This window comes from Vicia villosa, linkage group LG1 (assembly GCF_029867415.1).
Source record: "Vicia villosa cultivar HV-30 ecotype Madison, WI linkage group LG1, Vvil1.0, whole genome shotgun sequence".
Taxonomy (NCBI): Eukaryota; Viridiplantae; Streptophyta; class Magnoliopsida; order Fabales; family Fabaceae; genus Vicia; species Vicia villosa.
In genome coordinates, this window is record NC_081180.1 from 208911753 (window position 1) to 208924119 (window position 12367).

Consider the following 12367-nt stretch of genomic DNA (forward strand, 5'->3'; position numbering starts at 1 on the left):
TTTCCATAAATATTATTAGCATTTTCATTTAATTATGTTATTTTATTATGGTATTATGCGGGTATTTTCCTTTGTTTCAGGTAATGTGTCTGCGCGAGCATATTTGTGAAAAGAAGACGAAACAGAGCAAAATTGATCCATTTTTATTAAAGAGAAGTGAAAAGAGGTGCAAAAGAGATCTGGAGGTGCAAATACACAAGGCCCAAAAGACATAGTGGAAGCCCAGCCTACGTGGGAGATGAAACTCCCACTAGTAAAAGGGAGACACCCCTCTCCAAGGGGCTCTTGCCACGTCACCAAAGGGAGACTCCCGTCTCCATGCCCCTAGAATTTCTCCACTTGAGACGCACGTCTCCTAGTGTGTGCCAAGTCAACTTCAAGAGTTGAGACGCACGTCTCCAACTCAGTCAAAAATAGGGTACGTGAAATTCGGAAAAAAGGCACAGCGTGGGAGAAAATGGACGTTACTACTCAGCTATAAAAGGGAACTGATAATTCATTATCAGGGTCAGAGTTTTTGCACCAGAATTATTTTCTTGCTTTCATTGCTTTCCATTAATTTACTTTCCAGCAATTTTTATTTCCTTGTTCTTTTCTCACAACAATTTCTACATCGGAAATTGTTGTGAACCTTCAATAGATCTAACCTTACGTTAGATTTAGTTTAATTCCTTGTTTTTAATATTTAACCGAATAATTTCTGAAGAACGATCCAACCGACCTGTGCTGGAAGTTCAAGTACTCGAAGATTTCAAGTTTTATTTAATTCAGATTTACATTATTCAGGTTTCTATTTACCGCTTTAATTGTTATTATTTCATGATATATTGTATGCCAATTAATATGCCTAATATTATGAACCGAATTTTTTTATGCATGTTTAACCGGGTCAATATGTCTGGCTAATTTAATTAAGATATCGATATGTAGAGTAATTTAACCGTAGGGATCCGAAATAAGTTGGCTTAAATATGTTTTGTTAAAAATCACTCGTTTCTAGTTTTGTGTCTAATTGAATATGCTAAAGTTATAAAATTAATAGAGCGAGAGTTTGAGAGTTTAGAACTGATAAAGGTTAAAATCAATAGAGTGAGAGTTTGAGATCTTTAACTGGATAGTAGACAAAGAACATTAGTTTTAAGGACAGCGAGAGCGTATTAAAACCAATTAGAATTTATTTATTTTCAAAAAGTGTTTTTAAACCCGACGCGAGACAGCGAGAGCGTACGTTAGAGAATACTAGCATGATCTGAGTCAACAAAGCGAGAGTTTGAGACTAGGAGATTTAAGTAAATAACCTCTTCATGAAATGAGCATTTTATCAAATGTGATGTTTTCAAAAAGCTTTTCTAAATCTAATGGGATGGCGAGAGCGTACATTATGAGTTAGGATAGTAGTCTAAATCAACAGAGCGAGATTTTGAGAGGAGGACTTTTAAATGACATAGTTAATAGAGATTTTTAATTAAATGAGAACCATAGCCAATGGAACTTAGGATCACCTAAGTTAGACGAAATACATACTGATATCCGTTTATTATTATATTCTTATAATTAAGATTTTAATTTTCCCTTTAGAAACAACCAAAGTATCCTTAGCCTTAGCTTTACATAGTAACCTTAGATAACGGTAGGTCAATTCATAGTCCCTATGGATTTGATATCTTTTAAAACTACACGACACGACTGTGCACTTGCAGTCATCAGATTAATAGACACGTAAAGTCGCGATCATTAGTCTGCATGGTATTCCTTTGAGTATCGTGTCTGACAGAGATCCGAGATTCACTTCTAAGTTCTGGGAAGGTTTGCAAAAGGCGTTGGGTACTAAGCTGAGATTGAGTTCTGCTTACCATCCGTAGACTAACGGACAGACTGAGAGGACGATCCAATTGTTAAAAGAATTTTTGCGTGCTTGTGTGTTAGAAAAAGGAGGTGCTTGGGATAGTTACCTGCCTTTGATTGAGTTTACCTACAACAATAGTTATCATTCGAGTATTAGTATGGCTCCATTTGAGGCTTTGTATGGTAGGATATGTAGAACGTCGTTGTGTTGGTACGAATCTGGTGAGACTGCTGTGATCGGTCCAGAAATTGTGCAACAGACTACAGAGAATATTAAGATGATTCAGGAGAAAATGAAAGCTTCTCAAAGTCGTCAGAAGAGTTATCACCACAAGAGGAGGAATATACTTGAGTTTCAGGAGGGAGACCATGTGTTTATGAGAGTTACTCCTATGACGGGCATTGGTTGAGCGTTGAAGTCAAAGAAGTTGACACCGCGTTTCATTGGTGCGTTTCAGATTTCTAAAAGAGTAGGAGAAGTAGCCTATCGTATTGCTTTACCGCCGATGCTTGCAAATTTTCATGATGTATTTCATGTGTCTCAGTTGAGGAAATACATTGCGAATCCGTCCCATGTGATCCAAGGAGATGATGTACAGGTGAAAGACAACTTGACGGTTGAGGCTTTACCTGTGAGAATTGAAAATCGAAAGCTGGAGCAATTACATGGCAAAGAGATAGCTTTGGTCAGAGTAGATTGGGGAGGACCGTCTGAGGGAAATGTTACCTGGGAACTAGAAATCCATATGAAAGACTCCTATCCGGAACTCTTTACTTGAGGTATGTTTTCAAAGACGAAAACTCTTTTAGTGGGGGAGAGTTGTAACACCCATATATTTTAATTTTTAATTTAATTGGAAATAAATTAGAAAAGAATGGTTTATGGCATTGGGCCATGTGTGATATTATTAACAAGGAGGAGTGTTATGTTAGTAAAGCCCTTTACTAATTAAAATGTTAATTTTCATAAAATAATAAGAAAACTGGAAAAGAAGATAGAACGTGAAAAGAAGAGCTGTGAAGTTGGGAACTCGAAGAACGTGAAAGAAGAACAGAAGAGGGAGAGACCAATCAAGAACTTTTAGCTAAGGTAACGGGACTCTCCGGTTAGCATCTCTTATCATATTTTAGATGATAATGTTGATTAGGGGTATTATTTAGGTCAATTGGATTGTATGTTAGATTGGGGTTTAGGATGATTTTGAATAGATGATATAATTGATGATTGTCTATACTGAATTCTGTGCATAATTGTGTGTAAATTGATGCTATGGTATGAATATGGTGTTTAGTTGATGTGTTCATCCATGGATTGAATCTGTGAATGTAAATCTCTAACTAATTGAGTAGAAATTAGGATTGTAATTAGTAAAATTGATATAGGGTGATAGATTATTGAAGATAGATGAATCCTATATGTTAAAGAGTGCAAAAAATCTGTTTTAGACCCAAAATCGCGGGCTGTAATGGTGTAAAACGTGAGGAAGACGAACTGGTACGAGTTGCGGGTTTTTGGAGAAGCCTCTGGCATTTTGCGTATGATACGCGTATGGTACGCGTATGAGGGGCTTCCCAAGGGCCGTACGCGTATGGTATGCGCCCTGTCTCGTCCAAAACACACTCTTCTGCCTATACGTGTATGGTACGCGTATGAGAGGGTGTTGATACGTGTATGGCACTATGATACGCATATGATGTGTTTTTGAGTGGAAATCAGCCTTTGCTGATACGCGTATGACCAGCGTGAGTGCAGAATTTTGCCGCTTTGTGATTTTTGAAAGTTTGATGATGCGTAACTTTTGAATCGTTGGCCTGTTTTGAGTGTCGTTTCGAGTATGATAAACCTGATAAAATAACCTTTGTGTTGATTGATGATATGATTGTATTTGAATGATGTTAATATATATAAACATGCAATAATATTTGTTAATTGCGATGAGACTCACCCTTACATGTTGTCATTTTCAGATTGAGGATAACGACTTTTCGACTTGGTGAGGATTAGCTCATGAGTCAGTGCGTTTATTTTAGCTTCAGGTGCCATGCTCTGATATTGTAACACTGGGGGACCCGAGTTTTGAGTTTATGTTTTTATGACTCTATTTGTTTTATTTTGAGTTTTGAGGGATATAGTTTTCAAAGATGTTGAACTTATCCGTATGACTGATTTTTCGGTGTGTTAACATGAGTTATTATGTATTATGATGAATTTCCTCAGTGAATGCATGATAATGACATATGATGTTTGTTTTTAAATTTGAATTGTGGCACCCTTGTTCCATGTTACTCTGATATATTTATTTATCTGTCGCGGGGCTTAGAAGGGTGTTACAGAAGAGCCCTAAGGAAAGATGTCACATTTTATTGTTTCAGATCGATTTTAGGGTGGAGATGAGTCCTTTGATAGGAACCTTTAAAGGTAGTACCTAATTCCTTGTTACTCTAAAAGTTTTAACATGAAAGATGTGTGGCGACTATAGCCACATCTTCTTATTGAAAGATGAGTATATGGACCTCATACTCTAAAGTTAGTATCCTAATACTTGAAGAAGTAGAAGCCTTTGTTCAACCATTACCTCTTTAGTCCAATAAGGAGAGGACATTACTCGTTTTATTTATGGTGTTTTAATTTGGTTTGGAAAGAAATCGCCTAGATAGTGAGCCTTAAAGGCAATGTCAAAGTTCTTGAAGAAGGAGAACGTCAAAACCCAATCCCTCCCTTTACCAAGGAGAAGGTCAACTTGGTATTTGGACCAACGTTTTAGATTTAAGATTAAATGAAGTGAAGGAGATGATTGGACTGTGAATAGGTAGGTTGATGGCGATGCCTAAGCAATCGACTTACGGGAGGGGGTATGGGTAGATGTATGGATCCTAACTGTGATGAAAGTGAGTGTTTTGTTTTTGGTTAAGTGGTAAATGAAAAAGAATGATTGGAGGGTAAATGAGGTGGTTGATGGCGATGTCTAAGCAATCGACTTACAATTTGAACCAAATTCATAAATTATTAAAAATTCTCTCCCTCTCTTAAAATTTGAACCAAATACATAAATTATTAAAAATCCCCTCCCCTCCATTTATCCTCAACCAAACAGACCCTAAAATGAAGGGAAAAAAAACGATAAACTACCATTATTACATCAACTGATCCATGGTCCAAAAGTATACCAAAATGTCTCCAATAATATATTAGTAACATGCATAAAATGATGAATGGAAATTGCATGAAAATAGGCACAAGAATTAAAGTCCATACAAAAGGTAAAGTTAAATTCATACAAGTACACCATACACTCATGCACAAGAATTAAACATATACCAAACCACAAACCAACATAGATGCACAAAGTACGATGAATATCGTTGCAAAAATGTAATGAGGAAAACCTAATTTTAAAGACTCAAGTTAAGAAAAACCTAAAATTGATTATATTTTTCTAAATCTGAAACAAAATAAACCGAGTTTCTAATCTCCTTAATCAAAATTAACCTAATTAATTTCTAATTAAAACCTAAAGGATTAAAACTAGAAAAAACATCAATTTCTTTTATCATGGCATCTTTAAAGTTTAAATAAAACCTAAAACCCAGAAAGTGGAAAGAACCTAAAGAAAATAAATAAAAAGGCCTGGTGGTGTAGAGCTGAAACAGAGGTGTGTGGCCTCAGAACAGGCGCTCTTGGCCAAGAAAGTCCAATTTCCTCATCTTCAGCCAACATAAACAAAAATGCAGATGGAGAAGAGTGTGAATAGCGCCCATATGGGCTTGGCCCAATCCATTTATTCAGAAAAAAATATTAAAAATGAATTAGAATTTAAAATTTAAGTATGAAAAATTTATATTATTAATGAATTATAATTGTTCTCCACTTATTTTCATTGATATTTTAAAACAACATTGGTTTTAAACATTTCGTTAATGACTTATATTTGTGAGTTCATTTTGATATGCTCTAATTGTTATTCATTTTACAAAGAATAATATTAAAAAGTTTAGTTAGTTTATCTTATAAAACAATATGAAATGTATATTTTAAATATTCTCATTTTCATTTGAAAAAAAATACAAAAAATGCTAATTGATTTATGATAAAATATTTATCATTTGTATAGAATGTACTTCAGATATCTATTTAAGTGAATCATTATTAAAATAAAATAAGTGATAAAAAAATTGAATTTATTATAATAATTCTAATATAATTGTTCTCATAAAACATTAATTGATAATATTTAGAAAATATTAATTTAAACTCATTATTAAATTTGATTTAAAAATATTAAAATATATAATTTAATTAATTAATAACCATTATTTATATCATTTTTATGACATAATTAAAATAAATTAATCACTAATAATACCATATATAAAGTAATTAACGACTGGCTAAATATTAAATGGGTTGGTTTTGTGGTGGTAATTTTTTTTCGTAAGTTTATAAGAGATTGAATAATAAAATAAAATGGGTCTGACAATTAAAAATTTAAACCATTAAATAATTATAATATTCATACATTATAGTGAAAGATCACAATAAATTTATATGAATATCATGTGAAAAATAAACAAGTAAACCAAATACTCAAAATATTTACATGTACACATGAGTATGATCTATGTCCAGTTCACTAACTCTTTAAGAAATAGTTTCTCCACCTTCTCGTGTGGGTGTATGTGGTATAGTGGGCAATGGAACGGAAGTGACTCAGATAAGTAGTGTGTGATACTATGTCAAAAATCACTACATCGAAAAAATCACTACTTCTTGGGAAATGACTCAAATAAGTAGTGTGTGATACTATGTCAAATGTATAGTTTCTCCAACTAAGTTGTTTTAATGAGAAGAACTTTTTTTTGACAAATGAGATTAACTTAGAGACATGCTATTTATCATGTCAATGAAAATATGATGATTAGTAATGGTGCCAGTATAATATATTCAATAATTGCTATTAACATTTTCTAATGCTTAACATATCTAGCCTGTTGTGAATGCGAAAGGGGGTAAGGAAAGAAGAAGGACTATCCCAAACAAAGGGCGTAAAACTATTTAAAGCCATTAAAGCAAGTTTATATGCACTTTGATTCCTCACAAGAATTGTGAGTGATGAAAAGGATATGGGTTGAAATCTCGTGTCGATAATGTATTATGAAACTAAACAAAATAATAGAAGAGAGAAATCAATGTGTATTTTGAATGTAATATTATTCTTATTTATAGAACATATGTAATAAATGGTAATTCAACATGGATTTCACTCATTTATGGACTTTCATACAGACAAGTAGACAACTATTATAGTAAAATCTTTTTTAGATACAAGGACAAATGAAGTTATTTGTATATCTTTCCTTATCAAATATTCACTAAGACGGTTATACTACATGTGTTCATATTGTTTTAGCCCATAGAGAGATGTTTAATTTGATGGAGTAATTTTCTCGAGATCCAAAATTTTGTATCTCTAATATATTAAATCCTTTATGTTTAATCAAAATCCATCTTTGATCTTTGCGAAAATTATTGAGCAACAACTTAAGCTTTGTATCTCGTAATTTCATCATTCTTACTTTTCTTTTTAACAAAAACTTATTTATAGCTGATTGGTTTCACATCGTGAGGTGTCCAATCTACATGTCCAAAAGCGAGTCACTTGTAAAATGAGTCGCTTGTAAAGTCTTAAAATAATTATTAACCCATTTATTTAATATCTTTTGTAAAAGTCTTGTCTTTCCAATAAGATTCCAACGTTCCAACCAACCACATAATACCTTAGCAGTTAGTTTTCAGATTCATTTTCCTTTTGTGATTGCATATCTTCTTGAGCCAATTGAAGAGTAGTCTGCACTTTTCTATTCCTTACCCTTTTCCATTCCCACATTCAAATTTTGTCATTTTGAATTCTTATAATAACTGCATAATGCCTCATTCCTCCACGCCTCAACAACATTCATTCTCTCCTTCAACTCTAAGCCCATTCTTCAATCTCAAAACAGAGAAAATTTCAGATTTTTTGTGCAAACCCTTAAGTTTTTCTGTTATCCACTTTTATTTACCTTTTCATTTTCTAATGCAGAAACAAAAATGAGTCGAAGGATTGGCCGTATTAAGGAGATTAATGACACCAAGGAAACTTGGAGATTGGCGGTTCGAATCGTTGATCCTTGGATCGTAGTTAACAGTAAGGGAATCCAGCATACGGAGATGGTTTTAATGGATGCATCGGTAATAATTTATACATTCCTTTATGTAGATTTTTGTTTTGTTGGATTCTATATCAGTATACTAATTATCGTCTTTTGCAATGTCTATTAGGCTGACAGAATTCAGGTTTTAACTGTGTTGATCATACACCTAAGTGGAAAGGAGGAATTCATGAGAACATGACCTGCATAATCAACAACGACAATGTTTGTGATAATGATTTTCAGTGGAAGTTGTGTGATCATTCCAAGAAATTTTTGTTCCTTGGTGGTACGATTTTGAAAATTGTTGATCTTTTAAACATTCCTCCAAAAAAGTATTATTTCAAAGATTTTGGAGATGACCTGATAGGCAAATGTTAGCTTAATAGACTTGAAGGTGTGTTTTGTTTAAATGGACAGTTTTTTGGTGTTTTGTTTTGAAAATTGTGATATTTTGTTAAGTTAATTTTGCTTTTGTTCTTTTGTTATAGACATTATTGGTGATGTTCATGAGATTAACAATTTTTAGTGTAACACACCAGGGAAAAAGACTTTTGTGTCACTCAATCTGAAAGACTTACGGTAGATTATGCCCCCATTTGATTTTTCTCATATATTGGAGTCAATTTACATTGGATTATATCATGCAAAATTGTTATTTTAACATGCTTCTTAACAGTGGTAATTTTATTAGCTGCATTTTATGGGAAAGCTATGCTACTCAGTTTTTGGATTACTACAATGATATAAACAACAATGGTGCTACTATCATTATTCTCACTCATGCAATGATCAAGGGTTTTTTCACATCAGGGTTTTTTTAACACTGCAAAACAAGTCTTTGTTTTTAGGTTTTCTGAAAACTGTGTTTTTCTAAATTGGTTTGTTTAAAGTTTTCAAAAATGTTTAACGATTGGCTCCGAGTCATACTTCAACAGGAAAAAATGATATGTATAGAAAATTTTGAAAGGATGTAAAACGAGGAATATTCTTTCCTGATTTCAAGCTTAAGCTGATGTTGCTAATCTCATTCTCCTTCATGATTTCAAGCTTACGCTTATGTTGTTAATCTCATTTGTGGTGCTAAGCTGATAAAACTCTGGTCATTATTAATATTAGATTTAATTTTTAAGAATATAATTTTAAATCTTCTGATATTATCATGAGGTTCAATTTTGTGGGAGCTCTTACCATGGCAGGGAAAGGAGTTTGTGTTTTGGTCACCCTTACCACTGATAAGCTTCTAAACGCCTTATTAAGAAATGATTCTATTATACTTTTAAGTTTTATTAACCAAAAAAGTAGTAATTTTTACCATTTGCATACCATTTACCACTCTAATTCATTTTCATATTCTTAATTTTTACAGAAAATCAAAGGTCGTAAGTCTAAGACACGCAATACATTTATTGGTTTTCTACTCTATATTTTGGAATCAGTTCATAATGATTTCATTAAGTGTATAATTACATTTGCTCAACCCAACACATTTGCTCAACCCAACGATCAATAGGAGACCTACGAAAAGTTTTGGAATCACTTAATAATTTCATTTAATGTACAACACATTTCTCAACCCAACAATAAATTTGAGAACATCAATTAGAGACCCGTGCCATTTGTTATTACACATGTATTAGAATGAATTTCAAAAGACTCGTGTAACAATTATATATGGGTCATGCTAACATGTGCCCTTATAGCACATGTTAAGGATACTATAATTAGAAAAAATTAAATGTAATAAAGTCAATTTAAAGTTTCAACACATTAAATGCACGTGTTCCAAAAAAATATTTCTATAAATAGCTTATTAACTTGTGCCCTTGGGGCACATGTTAGCTTTTTCCACTATATATTGGTTGGGTCTAATTTATAAGTTTTTTAAAAAAAATTAGTAAAAATACCATATATTTAATTTATACGTTAAATTGTTTCTTACTACGTTAATAATTAGTTTATATAAATATTATTTGTTTCATTTTGGAAAAAAAACATAAAATGTATTATATTTTAAATAGATATTATTATAATAAAGATTATTTAAATAAGGATTATTAATACCTTTATATATATAACAAATAAATATAATAAAATAAAAAATATTATTAAAGTATTAAAAATAATTAAATTATATATAAGTTTAATGATTCTAAATTCCTTTCAAAATATATGGTTGAATTCACATGTTAGCTAATAGGCTGATACAATGCTCTTTTAGTTAAACTTAATACAATATATCCTAATTAATGTTGTATATTTACTTTCCTTTTTTGAGTTTTCAATGTATACAATTTTTTTTATGAAATTAATAATTAAATGCATATAAACAGTTTACAATTAATGATTTTAAACTATTTAATTAGAAACTACCGTTATCATTTAAGACTATTTATTCGACTTCTTAATATGCTAGTCAATTTTAATTAATTTAGACTAAAATAGTTATACTAATTATATTTAACTTTTGATTTTATTTTATTATTGGTTATCACTTCAATACTAATTATCAACCATTTCGAATATAATTTGTAGAAATTTCAAACAATTTCAAATTAAAATTATTATACTCAAAATTAGAAAGAAAAAAAAACTATATTTTTTACGCAACGGTGATGATTACTACTTTTGAAATCTTTTTTAATTAAAAAAATTAAATTAAATTCATTCTCACATTCATTATGAATATTTTTAAAACAAATCATTTATTTCATATATGATGATAATATCTTCATTTAATTTTCAAAATTATATGAGATTTTATTCCAGTTATAACAATCAAATATTATAAGAGAATAAAACACTTAATTTAACACGTGTAAAATCCTATTGTACTAATTATTAAAAACCATTTCAAATATAATTTGTAGAAATTTCAAACAATTTCAAATTAAAATTATTATACTCAAAATTAGAAAGAAAAAAAAAAACTATATTTTTTACGCAACGGTGATTATTACTACTTTTGAAATCTTTTTTAATTAAAAAAAATTAGAGTGAAGATCCATTTTGGTCCCTCAGAAATATTACACGAGTCAAATTAGTCCTTCACAATAAAATAGACCCAATTTAATCCCTTGTAAAATTTAACCGGATCGTATTAGTCCTTCTGTTAATATTTTTTTCAAACCGGTTTTTCCTAGTTTTAAACTGTGACTCGACTGTCACGTTAGATTTTATTTATTTTTCATTTTTAAATACTAAATTGATTTTTATTTTTAATTTCATTTTTAAATAATTATAAATTAATAATATAAAAAAGCCAAAATTGTTTTTTATAAGGAGTTGAACTCAGGCCCATGTGGTTAATCTTAAACAATTCTAAATTTAAAATAAAAAATACAAAATTTGTATCAATATGTTCTCGAACCTAAGTCTCTTCAGATTAAATGACAGTCAATTTAATTCAATAAAAATTGATTTGTCTATTTATAAATGATAGTCACTTTATTAACAATAGAAATTGATTTGTCTAGTGGTTATTGATAGTCACTTTACTAACCGTAGAAATTGATTTGTCTAGTTGTAAATGATAGTCATTTTAATAACAATAGAAATTGATTTATCTAATTGTAAATGATAGTCACTTTACTAACAATAGAAATTGATTTGTCTAGTTGTAAATGATAGTCACTTTATTAAAAATAAAAATTGATTTCTCTTGTTGTAAATAATAGTCACTTTACAAACAATAGAAATTGAATTTTTAGTTGTAAATGATAGTCACTTTATTAACGATAGAAATTGATTTGTCTAGTTGTAAAGTGAAAATCATTTAACTTGAAGGGACTTGGATTTGAGACCTCATAGGTAAAAATTTATGTATAGAATTTGTTAATATTAGTATAAATCATAAAAATTACTTGTTTACAAGTTATTTTATAAGAAACAATTTTGGCTTTTTTGATATTATTCATTGATAACTGTTTAAAAATAAAAATAAAAATAATTTAGTATTTAAAAAATAAAAAATCCAACGTGTCAGTCTAGTCACAGTTTAAAAGTATGAAAAGAACCGGTTTAGAAGTAGGAAAAGAACCGGTTTAGAAGTAGGAAAAAACTGATTTGAGAAAAATATTAGCATGAGGACTAATATGATCCGGTTAAATTTTGTAAGGGATTAAGTTGGGTCAATTTTTTTTGTGAGGGACTAATTTAACTCGTGTAATATTTGTGAGGGACCAAAATGGATCTTCACTCAAAAAATTAAATTAAATTCATTCTCACATTCATTGTGAATATTTTTAAAACAAATCATTTATTTCATATATGATGATAATATCTTCATTTAGTTTTCAAAATTATATGAGATTTTATTCCAGTTATAACAATC